At 44.6% G+C, this 23439-nt stretch overlaps 1 protein-coding gene across 1 annotated transcript in view; it reads right to left on the bottom strand.

Moving 5' to 3' along the window:
• Nucleotides 1-23439, bottom strand: part of LOC126473719 (UDP-glucosyltransferase 2-like) — a 294068-nt gene that overhangs the window by 74539 nt on the left and 196090 nt on the right. The window lies entirely within an intron of this gene.

Here is a 23439-nt window from a genome sequence, read left to right as displayed (position 1 = left end):
CAGAAGTAGGTTGATTTGTTGAGTAAAGATGTAGCTCCTCCTCGCCTTGACGTGACTGTGATGTCGGTGTGTTTCAATGATCCACTGATCAATGCTGGCTGGAGTAATGCTTCTTCTAGGAACAACCATGCCACACTGGTCAGCTGGTGATATTGCTGACAAAGAGAAGGCCCGATGGGAGTCTTCTTCTTGGGAATAAGTGGGCGGCAACCACACGAGCCTTAGCTAAGTCTGACATTACTTCCACTTACTTGTGTCAGGTTTCGTCCGTTTATCTTTCCTATAAGCCTCCCTTGGCCTGCTCTTGTTTTTTCGGTCTCAACGGTTTTAGGATTCGAGACCTCAGGCGACTTTGGTTGGTTCAAATGGCTCTGAGCACTATGGGACTCAACTTTTAAGGTCATTAGTCCCCTAGAACTTAGAACTAGTTAAACCTAACTAACCTAAGGACATCACACACATCCATGCCTGAGGCAGGATTCGAACCCGCGACCATAGCGGTCTCGCGGTTCCAGACTGCAGCGCCTAGAACCGCACGGCCACTCCGGCCGGCAAAAATAAAAACATAAGAACAAAATAAACAACACATAAAATATAATAAGTATTGTACCCCTTCCTTTATCCTTTTCTTTTTTAATGAAATGTTCAGAGGCATATTTAATTTTTGTTCATGGGCGGAGCCTCAAGTGGTTGCACATGACCCTCCTAGTTAGCTTTAGGGTGAAAGTGGCGGTGGCACTAGCTTTGTTTTTGATTTTAGGTTAGATAGGTTTTTTAGGATAGTATGGGTGTCCGAAATACGTAGGCGACTGATGACCTCAGAAGTTAAGTCGCATAGTGCTCAGAGCCATTTCTTTTATTTGTAATTCTTTCTTTTCTTTTCTTTCCATTTTTTCCTAGGGGGTGTCCACAGCAGCCAGACGGTGGGATGTCCTTGTCGTCTTCTCGTTCAGCGAGGTTGAAACACCCTATAATTACCGTTGATGTATCTCATCAGTCCATCATGTGTAATATCTCAGTCTCTTCTCACACCCGGTACACCCCTATGGTCTGAAGGGCGCATTAACAACGACCACAAGTAATTCGCAAGCAGCGTACCATTCCATGCTTTGCGCCGTAAAATCGTGTAATTACTCATTAAATAATGCCAGAAATCTAACAAACCTGCAACGCAATTAAAAAAGTATGACAATGCCACATACCCTCAGCCCACATCATGGCGTTGTGACGAGTAGCAGGGTAGCAAGTGACGTCGGGATGGATCAGTTCGGTGGGCTCTACGGACTGAGGCGTCCGTCGCAGCAACAATGCCAACTTGGGATGTGTGAGGTGCCAGCAGTCGGTAGCCGTACCACAAATTAAACGGTTCATTTCAGTGTCGACATCGGTGCATCTGGGGTAGAGAGGATCCCCGGCAAGATGTGTCATGTGTAAACGTTGTCGGGTGGGGAATTTTTCAGTCGCTATCACATACCACAGTGCCCTGACCGTGGTGGGAAGGAAAGGCGAGTGTATGCTGCTCCACACCCGCCTCCAGCCAACTACCGGATGTCGGCGTTCAACCACACTAGCAGGCAGCGTCCGTTGAAAGTAGCGGTAGAAGTCCTTGGTTCTAGGATCCCGCGTGGTCGGCAAGAGATCCAACAGGTAACTCATGTCGACCAGATAGGTGCGAATGTGACACAGGGCTGGCGTGATATGTCCAACAGAAATCGGCGGACGGAGGGATTGAACCACCACCTCCTGAATCAGTTTACCAGGGATAGTGTCCTTGTCCGAAGTACGTAAGCGACTGCATCGTCCGCAGGAAGAGAGCGCGCGCCCTGTTGTGCACGTTTATCATTCCAATGCCGCCTGCATGTGTGGGCAGCGTTAGCGTCTCGTAACGGTTCGTGTACACCCTACCCTCCCTGACGAAATGACCGAAGGCCGCCTGGAACTTGGCAGCTACCGTAGCGACCATCGGGAGAACGTGTGTGTAATGATTAAGTTTCGGAGCGAAGTAGACGTTGACAAAATATACTCGCACTATCAAGTCAAGTGTTCGAAAGTTATGGAGGCGAACTTGCGTGCGGAGCACATTAAGTAGTCTGCGATACGTATCTGCTGCTGTACGCTGCACGTTCCCATGGAAGTACACTTCCAAACACTTCATCGCCGGGACTTTGGTAATGGCCACTGGCGTATTCATAAGCAGTCCTCAGCCCACATCCATGCAGTGCGACTTTCGCGGGTTGATACGGCTCCCGGCCACGTCTCCGTATTACTGAAGCCACTCAATCGCCGTACATATATCTTCTGCCGACCTCGCCAAGACTACTACAGCGTTGGCATAGGCACAACATTTAAAATGCACATCGCGGAGGCGAATGCCCTCCAAACGCTGTCGTAGACCTTGAAGTGCAGGCTCGAGGGCTAGAGAACGGCCGACAGGGGACATCCTTGTCGCACTGGGAGCGCAACATCTTCTCTGAGACAGCCTGCAAGAAATGGTGCTCAACTCGGTCAAGTGCGTGGTCTAGGTCAACTGCCACGTGGGCACCCTCTAAGCGGCATGCCGACATGAGCGCCTCCACATCTCTATAAGAGCTTAACGCCGTGTGTATATTACTGCCACCTCCCAGTCATGTTTGGTCGCTATCAATAGCATCTTTGACAACAGCAAAGAGGCGAGATCGAAGCATGCGGGCGAAGAGCTTGTAATCAGAATTCAATAACGTCAACCCCCCCCCCCCCCCCCCCCGTTTGGGTTTGGCCCTCCAAAAATTCGAGTGGACGCCCAAGCCAGGATCCAGGAGTTCCCAGCACAGGCGCCGCCAAACTTCCACAGTCAGGTCAGAAAACGTGCTATAAAATTCAAACGGAAGACCATCAGGTCCAGGTGATTTTTTTCTCGCGCCCGCGATGGGGCCATGCGCATTTCTTCCCACGTGACGGCCTCCAAAAATGTGGCATGGCCTTGCGCCCTGCCCGATGGTGGCAGGTCGTGCAGGACGTCCTCAAGATCATTGTCACGCCGTTGATCTGCTAGATAGAGAGTGCGGTAATAATCTGTGAGGGCGCAGGATATGCCGTTGTGTGTCTCCGCGCTTTGCCCGTCCACAGAAATAATTGCTGCGGTGAGTCGTCTCTTATGGTGTCTGCGTTCTCTGACAATGTGATAAAGAGAGGCACGTTCCTCGGGAATGGAATCTTGCAGTCCCGATCGAACCCGCGTACCGTCCAATATGTCAGCCATGATCTGCAGAAGCCATCCATGCCTGTGTCCGGTGGACGGCCATTTGACGCTCTGGAGAATGTTGTTGCGATGCTAGTTCCCGCAAGACCGTGTAGTAAAAGTCAGAGGTGGATCGGAGCCAAAGCGCCCTGTCTCGTCCGTATACCATGAGCGTGCGTCGAACAGCTGGTTTGGCGCAGTATGTTCACCATCGTGTCGTGGAATCATACGTATGGCGCCGTCGCTCACATTTGTGCCCGGTATCAGTGACGGCTTCACTGCAAGCCTCTTCCCGGAGAATGTTAACGTTAAGAGTCCAAGGTCCTCTAATGCAGCTCGTCTGTTGTCGTGGCAGAGTCACGGCGCACATGAAGGCCTGACGGTCGGTGAATGCAGTGAGCCACAGCTCAGCACCGACAGCTGCTGTCCGAAGACCTCGGGAGACATGAATCCTGGCCAACCTACTGGCCGAGTGGCTGGTGACGTGTCTATATCCGCGTCGGTCACCGTGGATTAGCGTCCATGTATCATGCAGAGCGAGATCTCTGACCATAGCATAAAGGGCTGGACATGGGACGTGGTGAGGTATCTGACTCTCAGGGCGTAAGGCACTGTTAAACTCCCCACCCACCACCAGGTGCTCTGTAGCGCCTAGAAGCAATGGAGCTACCTCAGTGGAGTAATAGAGTGTTCGATCTCAATGCTTCGCAGTACCAGAAGGGGCAAACAGATTCAAAAGGCGGACTGCGCCGATGTTGAGCGCAATGCCCCTCGCTGATGGCAAAAACTGAATATCCGTTGGTACGATGCCATCGCGTAGTAGTATGGCCGTACCACCACCACCGTCGGAAGTTGGGCTGACGTAAGACGCGTATCCATAAACATCCAGGCGCAGATCAAGCCGTACCTCATGAAGAAACAAGATATCAATGTACGCCGCCCGAATCATGTCCTTTAACAACTGAGTTTTGGTAGTGGTACTAACGCCGTTGACATTGACTGTACCTATCCGGTAGACCTGGGTCATTTGATAGTACGATGACGTATCCTGAAGTCGTTTAAGCCAATATGAGCCACGTCGTCCGTCCGACCGTCCCTGTCACCCGCACCGTATCTATTATTGATCGGCTGAGACAAGATGTCCGTCCGACGATCCGCCGGCCGCGGGCATCTGGTTGCCGTTCGAGTCTGATATCATTCTTTCCATCATCTCGGACGCCCAGTCACCAAGCTGGAGGTGTGGTACGTTAGGCGACGCATGACGTTCTTCCGATGTCTAACCCCAAAATCGCCAGGAGGCTCGTCAGTGAGCTGAACATCAACTTGGCTTTGTCCTTGGGCGGACATTGCCAGCAGCCAATCAGGAACCGTTGGCGTGAGGTCCACAGCCCGGGCCGCAGAGGGATTTTTCTCATCCTCCTGCAACCTGTCACCATGTCGCGAATCATTTTCTGACGACAGTCTCCTCTTCTTTCGTCTCTTGGACGACTTCTGCTTGCGAGAACACCGCGTTCTGTTGATCACGACGAACAGTAGGCACCTCCCCCATCTCCATGCCCGAGCTCGAATCGATTTGCTGATGCTCTCCTTCCTCACAGGGCTGGGGTGCAGACGTGGTCGCTGCTGTCGAGCACAGCGACAGTTCAGATGGAGGCTGCGTCGTCGTGGGCTCGGAAACCGGTCCCGCGCAAGTCGACAACTGGAACGCAACAACGTCCGCGTCCTCGCTGCCTCATCGTATGTAATAGGCTGCGTTTTCGGTTGCTATGTAGGCGTCGTGTCTGCAAGTCGTATCTGGACTAGGCGTCGCTGCAGGCATTCAGAGCGTACATGCCCTTCCTGCCCGCACCCTGAACAAGTCCGCGGCTGACCGTCATAAATGACGATCGCGCGACAGCCACCAAAGGTCACGTACGATGGGATGTGTTTACGCAGTTCGATTCGCACCTGACGCGCTCCATTTAGTGCAGGATACGTCTCGAACGTATGCCATTTTCCTTTCACGTGACTTAGTACTTCCCGGTAAGGCTGCAGTGCGTTCACGACAAGCGTGGCTGGAACTTCAAACGGCAGCTCGAAGATTCGTATATTTAGAACGCCGAGTCCTGCATAGTCGACAGTCACTACACCCACATGGCCGTCCGAGGGGTGGAAAAGATATTTATCGATGGAACGGCGAAGAAGTCGTTCGTACACTGCTTCATCGACAAGTTTCAGGTAAACTGTGCTGGAGGCGATCGAAAGATGTTCCTGTGGATCGACGTGCATTACTTCACGTACGAGGCGCTCTACTTCGTATGCCTTAGGTCGTGCGTACTGGGCATCGAACGTTACATTAATCATGGCCTTTCTGTAAGAAAGCGAAATCGTCGTTCGAGATGATTTGTTTACACTGCAATACCACTACCACTACCCGCGCGAGTAAATAACGGCGCGCTTGCGGAGCGCCGCACAGAGCCTCGCTCACGTCCGCTTCACAACACGGCTGATAGCCGACTGGCTGTCCGACTGAGCCAAAAAGGACACAGACGATAGTGCAACTGCAGGGTCTTATCTCTGGCACATTCCCCGTGAGACCCACACTTTCCAACTTTCTGTCCACACACTACATTTGTAGTGCGCCGGCCCACCATACTCATTACTCGCGGCAGTCAATCTACCGATTCCGGTAAGAGTTGGGGCAATGTGAGAGCATCCGCACTGAAGAAGATCATTGGCCAGTAAGCCTTATCTGTATGAAGATGGTATCTGTACAGATACCACTGGCAATCTTGCAGCTCTCGAAGAATGAAATTATAATAAAATCGAGACCATTTGCCGCTTACAGACGTTGATAAATATCAACGGGAACAGTTGAAAAATGTGTGCGCCGACCGGACTCGAACCCGGGATCACTTGCTTACATGGCATATGCTCTATCCGACTTTTATTTATTTATCTTTTTTTATCTCCTTTTGATCGTCATTGGCCGCTATATTTGTTCGGGGCGGATGTACCATAAAGCTTCCTCAAGTTCATCGTTGATCCATTCACTCACTTCTTTTATTAGAGAGGGCAATTAACCCTCTAACCCTCTGACCGTCACGCTGAGCTACCGTACCGACTGCCTGAGCCATCGAAGACACAGAGGATAGAGCGACTGCAGGGACTGATCTCTGGCACACTACCCGTGAGTTCCACGTTTCCAATTTACTGTCCACACACTAGATTTGTAGTACCCCTGTCCACTATACTCATTACACGTGTCAGTCAGTCTACCGACTCCTGTAAGAGTTCGGGCAATGTGAGTGCTTTCGTACTGAAGAAGATCATTGGTCGGTAAGCCTGATCTATAAGAAGACAAGTGCGCAAGAGCTTTTCGTTCACAAACGCAATGACTCAACAACGCTGTCTAGCAAAAACGTCCTGATGGGCGATACGAAAACGCCCTCACATTGTCAAGGAGGCCATTCATTATCTAGTCTGGGAAGTGCTGCCGCATTCTTCATATTCTCCCGGCTTGGCACCTTCGGATTCCAATCTGTTACAAACCCTCTCTAATGCATTTCGACGCCTTTCGCTCAATAATGATGTGTATCTGAATGCTAGGCTGCACGGTTTCTTTGAGTGGAAATAAGTTGATTCCTATTGTCACTCACTGAACAACTTGTTGAAAGTTGGAAAGATGTTTTTTGTCCATTCCTGTTTGCCTTTGTAAAAACCTAAACGTAAAATTAAAAAAATCGCCACGACTTATGGGCTAACCCAATACACCCAATTAAACTGGTACAAGATAAGATGTAATGAGATGAATTAATACAAGCAGATACATCTACTAACACTGGTGAGCCAAAATAATATGACCACCTACTGAAAAGCGTCTCGGTCCACCTCTGGTGCGCAATTCAGCAGTGATTCTGCCTACCATTGATTCGATAAATACTTGATGGGTTTCTAAAGGTTTGTGGCACCAGATACCTAAGCACAGGTTACACACTCCCAGTAATTTACGGGCACTTGCCTTGTGGATCAGGAGCTAGCGCCCGATAGCGTCCCAGTTGCGTTTCATCGGATTCAGCTAAACCGAATTTGATGGCAACACATCAGCATGAGTTGACTATCATGCTCCTCAAACCATTGCAGCACCGGTCTTATGGCATGGACGGTCATCATGTTGGAAGATGCCATCGCTCTTGGGGAAGACGTCAGGCATAAGGGGCTACACGTGGTCCCTAATAATGTTCATATAGTCTATATCTGTCACGGTGCCTTCATTACTACCGCAAGTCCCATAGAAGACCATAACACAACACAGCTTCCACCAGCGAGCGTCCGTGGCGTGCTGCATCTTTCGAGCAACCGCTCACCTGGATGATGGAGTATCTGGACCCTACCATCGACCTGGTTTTAACAATAAACGGTATTCATCTGGCCAGGCTCACGATTCCATTGATCAGTGGTCCAATCTGGATGATCCCGCGCCCACTGTAAACATAAGTGACGATGTAGTTGGGTCAACATGGAAACACGTAGGGGTCGTCTGCTAAGAAACACCATGCTCAAAAACGTGCGCTGAACGTGTGTCTGCGCCAGGACTACACTCTGTCGTCAGATTTGCCACATCTTGCCACCTGTCCTGCTTTAGAGAGCGAGCAAACCAACAATCCCTATGTTCTGTGATGAAGTATGGATGTCCAACTTCTCGTCGACTACTCGTGGTTTCAGCATTCTGGAATCGCTTTCCATAAGTCCTCACGACGGTAGCACACAAACAGCCGACCAACTTCGTCGTTTCCAAGATCCTCGCCCCCAGAGACTGGGCCACAATAAAACGACATTTTTGAAAGTCGCTTAAGTCGGCGGATTTTCGTATTTGCGCCATTTACCATAGCCGGGATGATTCCCCAAGCGTTTCTGCTCCACTCATATGCTTCTCTTGCCGCGTCACGTGCCCTCAGCGCAACCAAGCAGTATACAACCTCACTGTGGACACTGGTCATAATGTTTTCGCTCATCAGTTTATATGTTCATACATGTAATATTGAAAGCTGGCGAACCGGCAGTACCTAAAAGCGGTTGAGATGTCCATTTTTCTCCCTAATTGGATATGCTAAATACTCCAGCTAGTTAATTGCTGCCAGTCTTGGGTCTACGATGTCTTTCCAGATACCCACGAATTTTCTTTTTGGGAAGTCGTGCAAGATGTGTTCCAATGTTTGTTCCAACGTTCCGCAGTCGATAGTGGTCATCATTCCCCAATTCAATAGGATTGCTGCGGTCACGCAGTAGCCAATTCTGATACGGTTGAGGTAACTTGTAACGCCTGAAATGCATATCCTCCTATTTCCATCTATTGTACTATAAAGTTTTTCCTTATTTCTTACCTGAAGATATGACATTTGTGTGTCTTTATATATTGTAATTGTTTTGCTATTTGTATATATATATATATATATATATATATATATATATATATATATATATATATATACTAAAGTGTTTAGGATCTTTGGTAGTGTTAACTCTGCCGCGTGGAGCCCGGGCAGAGCAGAGTCTGGCTGGAGTAGGGCGGTGGAGCAGGTGTGTTGTGTGACGCTCTTGTGAGTTGCCGCGCTTTCGGAGTTTGGCAGCATGTAATTGCGCTTGACTTGCTATAATAGTTTCTGACACGGTGTGGCGGACGGGAAGCATTAGCTGGGCAAATCAAAAGCCCATTTCGCCTGGTGACTGTGTCGGGAAGAAGGCACGCCAACATCCAGCTTCTGCTACAGCAATGGCCGACAATGAGTGACTGTCGCCACCTCCACGATCGACGACTTCAAACCTTCAACCAACCAACAAGGAAGACTGAAAGCACGTAAAGTTTTAGAACTGTATGGCAGACCTCAGCTTTTCAAACTGTTCCATTTGCCTCACAAAAATACAGCAACTTAGCATGAACCTTCGTTGCTCATTGTCTCAATTGCATTACCAAGCAGGGTCCCTTCCTTTTCCAGAATGAACCCGAGTGTCGTTGAAATTCAGACGCAAGCATTAAAGTAATATCATTCTATTTGACTGCTTTAATTTCAAAGTTCAGTTAAAGTATTCATAGCTGGCTACCTTAAGCAAACAGAATTATATTTGCATTCCACAAGCACAAATTAAGAGCGCGAGTTTTGTTACCATATTTTAGCTTACCTGTGACTGCAACTCAGCTTGGTACATACTAAGTTTTACTATTGTTAATTGTTCAAAATCATTTAATTCAAGTTCAAAGTTAAATCTCTTATTTCTAAATTGCGCAGATTCAAGTTGCTTTTGAGATGATTGTTGAGGTAGCCCAAGACTAACCTTACTTTATTTAATTTCGTAGTGCTTCAGAACCAAAGTTCACTATTAATTGCAGTCACTAAATTAACTTTCAATTCTCCGGTTTTATTTTGCTAAATTAAGTCAGAGTGTAGCAAAAATTTATTACTTCTGACAAACATTCAGTTTTTACACAACACGTGCCAACCTTCATTTGCCACGCTTTTAGTGCTAATTATATGTGCAATAACCTTTTTTTTCAGTTACTATAGTAGTTGTCCATAGGATTGGCGACCATAATTTTTCCCAAATCTCAAATATCTAATTAACGCCAGTTAATTGCTAGCGTAACGACTGCACATTTACCTTCTTTATTAACTTTACCCCTTTTCAAAATTAATTTCCACCAGTTTCATTTGCATTTTTCCTTTCATTTAGATGTAACCTTTCCTCCCTCTTTACCAACTGATTAACTTCGGCGACGATTGCTTTTCCCAGATTTCCATTAGGTACACGCGGTTTAATTTTTCACTGTCATTAAGGTCGATAAGTGAGGGGGAGGTTACAAACTCAATATTTGTTTTGCTTGGTTCGCTTTGGGGAGTTGTGTAGTCGGATCTGTTTCACCCAAATTTTTATTGCCATGGAAGGATCCGCATTAATTTCTCGATTCTTTTTGTTAGATTATACATTTCTGGAGCGAGTCGGCAGTTGTTTATCCGGATTGGTTCTATCGATTTGAGTCACGTTCGTGATAAGTTGTTGAATGTTTCATGAACTGTTGTCTGTGGGTCTTTTGAGCTCCATCAGTTCATGTGTTACTGCTTGTTGTTGTCGGAGATTTGGAGTGGCAACATTGGCGAATACTGACAACCACGATATTGGTGTGGATTTAAGAGTCCCTGTCAGGATCCTCATCGTGTCATTTAGACAGGTATCTATTTTCTTGACATGGCTACTTCTCCTCCAAACAAGACAACAGTATTCGGCGACAGGATACACAAGTAAGTTACGTGGAATGACATGACTTCTGTTATATTAGGCTTCGGAAAGAGTCTCCACTTCTTGTAATACTGGTCGTTCTTTCCTTGACTGTTAGTAAGTGTTTGTTCACCTTCATCGAATGTGTTGCTTTGAGCTGCTACAGCTAGGTCGTCGGCGCAGCTAAACTTTGAAGGATCAGTAGTGACTATGTACCTAGTGTACAAGCTAAATAAAAGTGGGACCAGAGCCTAGGTATAGGATTTACTTGTGTTTCGATGACCATTCTTTATGGTATGGGATTTACTTGTGTTTCTGCAGCCTTCATTTTAAAAGAGAGGTTTTTAAGCATGTTTTCGATTAGTGTTGTGATCTTTGAGCTTGGCACGGTTTGATAGGGCTTATATATTAATATACCCAGCAGCACGGTTACATATGTTACTGTGAGGTCATTAAAGGAAACTGGGGTTTGTATTTCAGTTAGAAGCCCGTTTCTATAAAAGATGCTACGGCGAGAATTTGCTCGCTGTAGCTTCGATTCTCACGAAATCCTCCAATAACCTCTTCACTTACCGAAGATGTAACGTGTCGTATGGCTACAGCATGGATACAGAAGTTAAGCTTAGTAAATTCGGCCACTTATATGAAACAATTAACTACACTACGTACGCGAGACATAACGGACTAACAAAAACCAAGAAAGCCGTAATCAGGCACAAGAAATAAAGTTGCACAGTAGAAGGGAGACTAAAGAATCAAGGTATAAGAGAATAATTAAAACATTTTCTTCTATATGATACAATTCTAGATCACAGAAGAAAATGGAACGAACACCTAGAAAGAATGGAGAGTACGAGACACCACTTATAGGCTAGTGAAAGTGTCAAGGAAGAAGAGACAGACGAAGACCCCGGCAAGAATGGGTACCGTAACAGACAACTTTGCCTCATACCGGGAGAGGAAAAGAAGAAGACGGTGTAGCCGAAGGACTCTATGTTTTTGTTCAGTTACAAAAGAGAATCTGTTCGAAATAGGAGAACAAGGATTCTGCTTTCCAAAATCATCATGGAATGGAAAACTACATTGCGTCTCAAGTCTGCAGGTGGTAGCAGAGAGAAATAAGAATATGTATTAACTGTGGCCTCTGATATGCACGAAATTTATACGAAAAATATAACTGCTTGTCAACACGAGCAGGAGCAATTTGGGAAAATAATTAGAAGACAGTCGAAGATAGTCTCAGGAATAGTTCGGTCTGTAAACATTACTACACATGAGGTATTTTGCAAGGTGTCAGTCATATATACCACGGTCCCAAAAAAGATAGCAACTCTCCCCTGGGAAAATAATTAGAAGACAGTCGAAGATAGTCTCAGGAATACTTCGGTCTGTAAACATTACTACGCATGAGGTATTTTGCAAGGTGTCAGTCATATATCCCACGGTCCCAAAAAAGATAGCAACTCTCCCATATGTCCGTTATCTCATTCTGTTATATAAATATGTGTTGCAGTAGGAATCATATGACATCACACAGTATTTATTTATCTCACTGAAGCATTTTTACATGGAAAGGATTATCTGCATAATGGTAATGAGCTGGAACATATTTATTTATTATTTTATGTAGGACGTTCAAACTCTCCCCCACCATGAACTATACGCATCAAAAACTAACACAGAATATTATCATTTTCTATGAGTGTCTCTGATACATTATCCTGAGACTACTTATACTTACAAGGGAAAATAAAAACAGTGAATGATAAAAATACGAATAACAATAACAATGATAATAGAAGGCACAAAGAAGCCGTGTTTAATATCATCATAAGCACAAAGTATAATGACAGGGGAAGATTGAAATGACTGTAACTATTCAGAAAGAGCTGACTATTTATTAATGAGACAATCAATTTCGGTCAGCTGTTACTATATTCAGACCTGAGTGAATCCAGTGCATTACATAATTCGTGTCATTGTATGTATAGATGCTACAGTCACATTAATGAGCCATACAAGCTGCGTCATGATATGGCTGATTAATGTGACTGTACCATCTATACATACAATGACACAAATAACGTCATGTACTGGATTCACTCATTATCTGAAGATGGTGATAGATGACCGGTATTCATTTCCTGGTTAATATCATTTCTGTGATAGATGACGATTTACAACAAAATAAGCATTTCCTGGCTCGCTGTGAAACATTATTACATACATGTTGCAACTCATGAAAAGAGCTGACTGTTTTAATAGAAGACTGTAGACAAGGGGGAGGGAAAGATGAAGGGGGAGGGGAAGAGGAAGTTGAGACTAGTGATCTAAAGGCAAGTGTATGAGTTCCTTGAGATTTCGCAGAAGAACCTTCTGGGTTCTTGTTACAGAAAAGGAGTTTGAGAAGATGGGTCTATTATACGACTGAACAGAGAAGATTTTAATTTGTTGGGAGCCACTACTACTTCTATGATATTTAGGTAGATGTGTGAGAGGTGAGTGTGAACGAGAGGGAGTGCAATGACTGAGCAGGCGGTTCTGCAGCAAGAGGGTACGGTAATCATTAATTCTGTATTCACGTAGCCATGATAATTGTTTCTTACCCAAGAGTGATATGATCGAAAAAACAATAGGCATTAATGTATCGCGCACACGCGTTCGTCGACAGTTCTATCCGGTGTGAGGTCCTTCAGGTAAGTCCTTGAGTAATACATTACTAGCCATTAAAATTACTACACCAAGAAGAAATGCAGATGATACGCGGGTATTCATTGGACAAATATATTACGCTAGAACTGACATGTGATTACATTATCACGCAATTAGGGTGCATAGATCCAGAGAAATCAGTACCTCTTGCCGTAATAAAGGCCTTGATACGCCTGGGCATTGAGTCAAACAGACCTTGGATGGCTTGTACAGGTACAGCTGCCCATGCAGTTTCAACACGATACCACAGTTCATCAAGAGTAGTTGAAATGGATCAAATGGCTCTGAGCACTATGGGACTTATCATCTGAGGTCATCAGTCCCTTAGAACGTAGAACTAGTTAAACCTAACTAACCTAAGGACATCACACACATCCATGCCCAAGGCGACGGTAGCAGCAGCACGGTTCCGGACTGAAGCGCCTCGAACCGCGTGATCAAGAGTAGTCACTGGCGTATTGCGACGAGCCAGTTGCTCGGCCACCATTGACCAGACGGTTTCAATTGGTGAGAAATCTGGAGAATGTGCTGGCCAGGGCAGAAGTCGAATATTTTCTGTATCCAGAAAGGCCCATACAGGACCTGCAACATGCGGTCGTGCATTATCCTGCTGAAATGTAGGGTTTGGCACGGATCGAATGAAGGGTAGAGCCACGGGTCGTAACACATCTGAAATCTAACGTCCACAGCTCAAAGTGATGTCAATGTGAACAAGAGGTTACCGAGAGATGTAACCAATGGCACTCCATACCATCACGCCGGGTGATACGCCACTATGGCGATGACGAATACACACTTCCAATGTGCGTTTACGCCAAATACGGATGCGACCATCATGATGCTGTAAACAGAACCTGGATTCATCCGAAAAAATGACGTTTTACCATTCGTGCACCCAGGTTCGTCGCTGAGTACACCAACACAGGCGCTCCTGTCTGCGATGCAGCGTCAAGAGTAACCGCAGCCATGGTCTCCGAGCTGATAGTCCATGCTGCTGCAAACGTTGTCGAACTATTCGTGCAGATGGTTGTTGTCTTGCTAACGTCCCCATCTGTTGACTCAGGGATAGGGACATGGCTGCACGATCCGTTACAGCCATGCGAATATGATGCCTGTCATCTCGACTGCTACTGATATGAGGCCGTTGGGATCCAGCACGGCGTTCCGTATTACCCTCCTGAACCCAACGATTCCATATTCTGCTAACAGTCATAGGATCTCGACCAACGCGAGCAGCAATGTCGCGATACGATAAACTGCAATCGCGATAGGCTACAATCCGACCTTTATCAAAGTCGGAAACGTGATGGTACGCATTTCTCCTCCTTACACGAGGCATCAACGCCGGTCAACTGTTGATTGTGTATGAGAAATCGGTTGGAACTTTCCTCATGTCATCACGTTGTCGGTGTCGCCACGGGCACCAACCTTGTGTGAATGCTATGAAAAGATAATCATTTGCATATCACAGCATCTTCTTCCTGTCGGTTAAATTTCGCGTATGTAGCACGTCGTTTTCGTGGTGTAGCAATTTTAATGGCCAGTAGTGTATTACAGTCGGCCTGCGTGGCCGAGCGGTTCTAGTCCCTTCGGTCTGGAACTGGGCGACTGCTACGGTCGCAGGTTCGAATCCTGCCTCGGGTATGGATGTGTGTGATGTCCTTAGGTTAGTTAGGTTTAAGTAGTTCTACATTTTAGGGGACTGATGACCTCGGATGTTAAGTCCTATAGTGCTCAGGGCCATTTGAACCATTTGAATAATATAACTTGCAAACACGTTCGTGAGATTAAGCTCATGGTAAGCATAGAGCATGTAAGCAGAGGCCTGAATCAAAGTTCACCTGCTCGCGAGTACTGCAGGCCAGCAACGCAACAACGCAACCAAAATGTGTGCTGACGCTGGCGAAGACTTCAGCAACGGATCTCGACAGTGCAATCGGCTGGCATCTGAAAGCAGACGCGCCTGTTCTGGCATTAAGTCGCTGCGCCCGACCTCGGCACTCCAGCCGACACCACCTAGACTATAGGCCTGCGCTCACACTTGTGACGTCACATACTGATAGCCGGGTCTGTATCGGAACGCTCCTGTTAAGCACTCTGCAGCTATACGAACTTTACGAGTTTTAGAGCTGAGACCGCATAGGGATTCTCCTGCTTTCCTCTTCTACATGGCCTTGTAATGAAAGTATGGAAATTTATATCATTGCGTAAAGTAACTGAACAAAACTGCCCTATGTTATTTCAAGATGTAGAATTATTTTGACGATTTGCCTTAAATACGCGTTTCTAGGCTTGAATACAAACTGTAATTTTAATTTCTGTCTTTTACCTCAGGAGCTACGTTTGTTGCAGTAAAAAATCGGCAATATGCAACAACAAGCAGACGTTTTCGGTTTTAAATAAAGCAGCTGGAGTTCCTTCAGAATTTAAGAATTTGTTTCCCCGGTTATTTTCGTAAATTTTCCTATCCACTTCAAAATTTGCTGATCTCACACGAAACTAAAATCATTCGATGAAATGCAGCACCTCCTGACATAATGTTTAATAAATCAAAAAACCCGAAAAAATATTTTATTTCCCTGTTTCTCCAGAACTTTAGAACCTTAAACATGAAAAGATTGTTTCTCGTATATCCTTGAGTGAAATTCGTGTCACAGAATGCTGTTAATTTAATCACAATGCACTTACCTCGAAATTCTGCTTTCTATACTGCTTAATCTGTCGAACACTGAATTCATTAAAGCAATTTTCTAAGGTGGTTTACTCAAATTGAAATTATTTCCGAACAGCTGCATATGTAAAACTGAACAAAATCATTCTATAGCTCTCCCAAATAAAAGTACTGGATACTCAATAATCTGGTAGGAATGACAAGGAATACTAAACATTTTCGAGCCACACTAATTAATGTAACTATTCTGTGTGACAGTAGTTGCAAATATGAGACATTTCACAGCCAGCTTTGTATTAACCTCGCAGCAATGGTCCAGAATCAAGAAACAAATTATACTGGTACATGATACGTAACTGCTTTTAAAAACAATGTGGTGCAATGGAAACAAATAACACGCTATAGATTTTTTGTCATTTACTTACCCTTGAATGATGTGTAGATAGAAATTCATGTCTGTGAATAGTTTGGCAGCTGAGCTATCACATCTCGAAGTCACCTTTCGTCAGAATGGTTATGGTGAGAGGCGGATCAAACGTGTGTTGCGCTATCGGCCTACTGTCAACGGGTGAGTGACGATAGCAACGAAGTGGCACCTAAGTCTACGGCCTTTTTGCCTTACGCAGTAAGCATTTCCAACATAATTGGCCGTATTTTGCGTAAATATGATGTGAAATGTGTTTTTCGACCTCCTTCTAAGATTAAGGCCCTGTTTGTGTCCGTAGAAGATAATATTGGTTTTTCGTAAGGCTGGTGTCTATCGTATTGCTTGCAGTTGTGGCATGTCACATATTTGTCAATCAGGACTGTGGAAGACCGGTGTATTGAACATAAGCGTCACACACGCTTACAACAGCCGAGCAAATCCGCTACTGCAGAACATTGCCTTGACACCGGTCATCCTATGGAATACAACAATACAGAGATTCTGGCTTGCACGTCCAGCTATTGGGATAGTGGTATTAAGGAAGCTGTTGAAATCAAACTATCAAGCAACCTTATAAACAGAGATGGTGGATTTTGTTTAAATGGTGCTTGGAATCCGGCTCTGTCTCTCATCAAAAAACAGAGGCACAGAACTAGTGCTATCTCTCCTGCTGATTAATAGTCACTGTCGATATTTCTGATGTTGGTTATCTTTGGTTGTGTGTGGACTCTGCGGTTACTTGTTCTATGTGTAGTACCTTCCTTGTTTCTCCTCTGTGAACCGAGGTATTAAATTCCCTTGTACATTGCTTCCTCCTTGCAGTTGTGCCTTGAGAATGTCAGGGTGTGCTGCTGTCGCAATATCGGCAGTGGTCGGTGACGTCAACCGGCAGCAAACCCGTAAATTATTTGAAATGTTTTACTTAAGCTGCGCATGTAATATAAAGATAAGTTGTATTCATACCAGTAAAAGTTCAGTTCAAATTAGGTTCTGGTTAGTCAAAGGTTAGCATCCGAGTTTAAGTTAGATAGCAATTTGAGGGTACATAGTTTTGGTAGTACATAGTCTTTTTATAGATTGGGAGTTAAAGTTGGGTTAAGTTTCATACAGAAACACGTAGTCAGGAACTTACATACGTCGACCTTTTCTGCTAGTATAGTTCGTTGATTCGATTTGTAATACATAGCCATATAGTGTTGGATTCATCCAAAGCAAAAAAGAAAAAAAACGCTGTGTTAATTTTACCAGTCTTGTGCTTCTTTTTCAGGCAGTTCATTCAAAATTTTGTTTTGAATTTGCGAAATTTTGGGTCTTGTCACGATTATAGATTACTTTATTACGTATACAATTACCATAATAGTGCAGTATCTGTGCGGATTTCATTTATTATTGAGTATTTGAGTGCACGACAGTACAGTTTTTTTTTTTTTTGTTCGTTTGATCACTGCAGCAGTTTTGTTTTTCCAAGAAATAGTATTTCGTCATGTTTGGCACAACAGAAAAAAAACGAAAGCCCGTCGTAGCACAAGACAACAGAGGGTTTTACGAAATAGATGGTCGGTACAGGAAGATATAACTCACCTTGAGCAATTAGTAACTACCAATATTTTACATGAGGCTACAGGGAATTGCGGGGTTCCACAATTATTAACCATAAGTGTAGAATTCCGCGGCCAGTGTGACAGTAAAATTTTTCTTAGTTTGTGACAGCATTGTCAATACGAAAAACTAGCGACGTTCCGGTCACTGTTAATAGTGACCTTCTTCAGGTTTTTTTTTAATGAACCAAGAAAAGAAATTAAAACGCCCTGAAGAAAGTCACTTCTAACAGTGACCTAAACGTCGGTAGTTTTACATATTGACAATGCTGTCACAAACCAAGAGTTATTTTTGACAGTTATTAACCAATTTAGCGAGCAATAATGGAAAGGACGAACGATGGGTAATGAGGGCGCCAATTCTGAAGTCGAGTCGGTCGGTGATAAGTTATCACAGTCTATAGAAAGCTTACAAAAGTTGCCACAATGTTGCTGAATTTTACAACTAGTAAGAGACACATCATAATAAGGTTTTTCGTCAATGTCATTTGAAGGAACACAGCCGACATCACCTACAGTGAACAGTTATATAGAACCAAAATGCGCGAATCCGACAAATTCTCTAGAATCAATTCGTCAGATCCTTAAAGAAGCATAAGATGAATTCAGCAAGAAAACTGACAAATCACAGAAAGAATATAAGAAATCACAGAAAGAAAATGGTAAGTCACTTAGGCAACACATAAAAAAACAAAGAATGGAAATACAAGATCACTGGAAGAAATGAAATTTAAAATACAAAATTTAGGAAAGAAATTAAACATGACCTGCAACCAACAATAAGCAGTTTTACAACAGAACACGAAAACAAACAAAAACGAGGGTAATGATAAGGACGAATTGTCAGCCAAAATCAACTATTTCCGAGTGCAGGAGTTACACAAATTGTTTAAAAATTCATACACCTGATTAGCACGCGACATAAGGTCTTAATGGTGACTTACGTAATAGACAAGAGCCCCCCTGACTTTGCTTAATCTTTGTAAGCTTTTAGACACACTAGCACTCCCTTCTTCTTATGTAAGTGAAATGTTTTGTAGTCAAACTATCAGTTTATTGCTGCTAATCATTACATGTCTCGTGGTTTTTTAATATTTTACTTACGATGCGAAGATCTTTTTGTCACCATATCCTCGTATTTGTTGCGTTACTTTTTAACTGCTTGACAGCACTATGTAAAAATATTTTAACGAAGGTACGCTTATAATCTGTTTCTTACTGTACACTTGTTGTTATTAACCTGCTGTTAATTGTGATCCAACTCTAGCAATCACTCAATTTTCATTCTGAACACATTATTTGTAGGACTCTGTCGGCCAGAGTTCGCTTGAAGATTGCTTTCCGATGTAAGCTTAATTATATTGTCTCCTGAGGGGGGCAAATTAATTTGTCGAAATTAGTCAAGAAGTTAATTTAACAAAAATGTGTGCAGATGACGACTGATTGTATCTATTCTTAAAGTAGCAAGATATTCATACACAAAGGAAAAAGAAAACAAGTGAGCCAGACATGTTTTTCGTGGAATGTATGATTAGGCATGTAGAAAATAGATTACTTGTGTGATGGCACGGATTTTCGTCATTACGAGATAGTTAGAATAATACTTAAGACTTGCTAAATAACAAAGTTAAACCATCCAGCCGCACAAATTCAAATTCAAATCGCTCTGAGCACTATGCGACTTAACTTCTGAGGTCATCAGTCGCCTAGAACTTAGAACTAATTAAACCTAACTAACCTAAGGACATCACACACATCCATGACCGAGGCAGGATTCGAACCTGCGACCGTAGCGGTCGCTCGGCTCCAGACTGTAGCGCCCAGAACCGCACGGCCACTCCGGCCGGCCCAGCCACACAGTTCCTTACTTGAACGCTAGGAGAAGCTTCATACAAGGGACTGGCAATTTTCTCGACACACTTCTGTTGAACTACGTATACTAACATACAATTACGGTGGATCTGGAACAAATCTGTAGAAAGATTAAGCAAGGCGTTAATGATTTCGAAGAAGCTTGGGAAGTGTATGATACGTCATACAGTGCAACCAAAGTCGTTACAGAATGTCACACAGAAGATCCTATTTGACGTGATGGGGCTAAGGAGATCCCTTCAAAAAAGTCCGTTGATTTAGGACAATATATTGCAGCTTTAGCATCGGTAAAATAATTTGTGCAAAAACGAAACTGAGTGCATGGATATGTTGCTGACGAGCTATGAATGCCTCTCGCTGTCCTGCAAACTTCAAAAGTGATGTAGCAAAATGCATTCGATCATCTTCATCAGCAGCTGAAAAGGCTCGTAACGCAGAAACGAGGAAAAAGGCAAATCAAAATGAGACGTGTTATATCCCTACCTAACATTTCAGGTGAATTTCTTCCATTTCTGATCATTTAGTTGATCTGCCGACGATAACGTTTCTAGGAGGAGGAGCTAATGCAGTAAGTCAAACACTAATAAATGTGAAAAATCCACAAGCTTAGTTTTAGGGAGCCAAAAGACATAATAAATCGATGGACTAAACGAATGCATGTTGTCTTTTCTTTTAGAGATGTCTGAAAGAACAGATACCATGGGTTATCCCCAGCTTTTATACGTATTACGTTCATTGAATGGGGTGTGGAAGAAAGGAAAGGGAAGGAAATAATGATGTCAGCTGCATTACGACTTCATGCGGAATTAGCAGTGACGAGTGGAAATGTGTGCCAGACCGGGACCTGAACCTGCATTTCCTGCTTACTGGGCAGTTGCGTTAACCAATGTGCCACCTGGACACAGAGTTTATCGCAAATGCGCAGACTATCTCAGCGCGCTCCCCAGCTAACTCACATTCCACCTACTATCCATAGTCCCTACCCATGTCCTCCATGCTTACTAAAATTAGATTCTCACTGGAGGTCGAACTCAACCCGCCAGGGTAGACGAGAGCGCGAACTCGATGCTTCCTGGACTCGGATAGGCACGCCAGCCCCAGATCGAATCCGCCCGGCGTATTAACGACGAGGGCCAGAGTGCCGGCCAGCCTAGATGCGGTTTTTAGGCGGTTTTCCACATCCCGCTAGGCGAATACCGGGCTGGTCCCCATGTTCCGCCTCAGTTACACGGCTCGCAGACTTCTGAACAATTTCGCACTATCCCATGGATTACACTCGACACAGACAGTTGGGGTACACTAATTCCGTCCTGGGGGGTACGGGGTGGCGGCAGGAAAGGCATCCGGCCACCACATAAACATTAACATGCCAAATGATGTCTGACCCTGCATAACTGCGGGACAAGGCTCAAGCGATAGAACTGGAGGTCGAACTCAAATGTGCATCCACAGTGAACATTGTAGATTCATCGCCCTATCGAGGTGAACCAAATATATGAACGTGTGGTATCTGTTCTTTTATACATATCCAATAGAACAGACACCATGCGGAATATGCAGCTTTGATACATGTTATGTAAATTGAAGGGAGGGAGAAAGGGAAGAAAAGGGGAGGAACAAATCAGCTTCAATAAGAATCAGCGGCGATGAGTGAAAGTATGTGCCACACTCGGTCTCGAAACTTGGATATACCACTTAAAATGTTTCAAATGGCTCTGAGCACTATGGGACTTAACATCTGAGATCATCAGTCCCCTAGAACTTAGAACTACTTAAAACTAACTAACCTAAGGACATCACACACTTCCATACCCGAGGTAGGATTCAAACCTGCGAACGTAGCAGTCCCGTGGTTCCGGACTGACGCGCCTAGAACCGCTCGGCCACGCGGCCGGCATCTCCCACTTACTAGGTAGCTGGGTTAACTACTGTATATTAAGCAAGCACTTAAAGAAACAAAAGAAAATTCCGAGAAGGAATTAAAATCCATGGAGAAGAAATAAAAACTTTGAGGTTCGCCGACGACATTGTAATTCTGTCAGAGACAGCAAAGGACCTGGAAGAGCAGCTGAACGGAATGGACAGTGTCTTGAAAGGTGGATATAAGATGAACATCAACAAAAGCAAAACGAGGATAATGGAATGTAGTCGAATTAAATCGGGTGATGCTGAGGGAATTAGATTAGGAAATGAGACGCTTAAAGTAGTAAACGAGTTTTGCTATTTGGGGAGCAAAATAACTGATGACGGTCGAAGTAGAGAGGATATAAAATGTAGACTGGCAATGGCAAGGAAATCGTTTCTGAAGAAGAGAAATTTGTTAATATCGAGTATAGATTTAAGTGTCAGGAAGTCGTTTCTGAAAGTATTGGTATGGAGTGTAGCCATGTACGGAAGTGAAACGTGGACGATAAATAGTTCAGACAAGAAGAGAATAAAAGCGATCGAAATGTGGTGCTACAGAAGAATGCTGAAGATTAGATGGGTAGATCACTTAACTAATGAGGAGGTATTGAATAGAATTGGAGAGAAAAGAAATTTGTGACACAAGTTGACTAGAAGAAGGGATCGGTTTGTAGGACATATTCTGAGGCATCAAGGGATCGCCAATTTAGTATTGGAGGACAGCGTGGAGGGTAAAAATCGTAGAGGGAGACCAAGAGATGAATAAAGTAGACAGATTCAGAAGGATGTAGGTTGCAGTAGGTACTGGGAGATGAAGAAGCTTGCGAAAGATAGATTAGCATGGAGAGCTGCATCAAACCAGTCTCTGGACTGAAAACCACAGCAACAACTGAGCCATCCTGGCACAGTGCTTATCGCAAATGCACGGATTATTTGGGGTGCACACACATTCCCACGTAGCGCCACGTGCTCCATGCTCCCTAATTTTAGGTTCCCACTGAAGGTTTAACTTAAATGTGGATCCACACTGAATGTTGTGGACTTATTTCCCATCGAGGCGAATTAGTTATATACATGCACGGTCTGTTCTCTCAGACATGTCGGAATCAACATACACCAAGTGGAATCCGGAGCTGTGATATGTAACATGTAAATTCATGATGGGCAAGGGGGGGGGGAGGAAGAAGAGGAGAGAGAAGGAACTAATAAATCAGCCGCATTGGGACCTTGTGGGGAATCAGCAGCAATGAGTGAAAATGCATGCTGGGTTGGGATATGAATATGGGAACATCCGCTTACCAGGCAGCTGCACTAAGCATTGCACCACCCGGACACTGTTGTCGGGAATGCATGGACAATATCGGACGCTTCCCAGACAACCCACATTCCCACCTAGTGCCACTTATCCACAGCCCTCTTCCATCTCCTCCATGCTCACCAATTTTAGATTCCCGCTGAAGGTTGTGGATTCACTGCCTATCGAGGCCAATCAGTTATGTGAACGTGTTGTGTCGTAACTGATTCGCCTCAACGGGCAATGAATCCACACCCTCCAGTGCGGAGCACGTTTATGTTCATCCGCCGGTGGGAATCTAAAATTAGCGAGCATGGAGGACTTGCGTAGCGACTGCTGATGGGTGGCGCTAGGTGGAAATGTTAGTCAGCCGGGGAGCGTGCCGAGACAGTAAACGCATTTCTGATACACGCTGTGTGCGGGTGGCGCGCTGTTCAACGCAACTGCCTATTAAGCAGGGGATCCTGGGTACATGTCTCGGTGGAACACACA

Source organism: Schistocerca serialis, chromosome 4, assembly GCF_023864345.2.
Source record: "Schistocerca serialis cubense isolate TAMUIC-IGC-003099 chromosome 4, iqSchSeri2.2, whole genome shotgun sequence".
NCBI classification, from domain to species: Eukaryota; Metazoa; Arthropoda; class Insecta; order Orthoptera; family Acrididae; genus Schistocerca; species Schistocerca serialis.
Note: the sequence above shows the minus strand (reverse complement) of the source record. Positions and strands in the feature narration are given on the sequence as shown.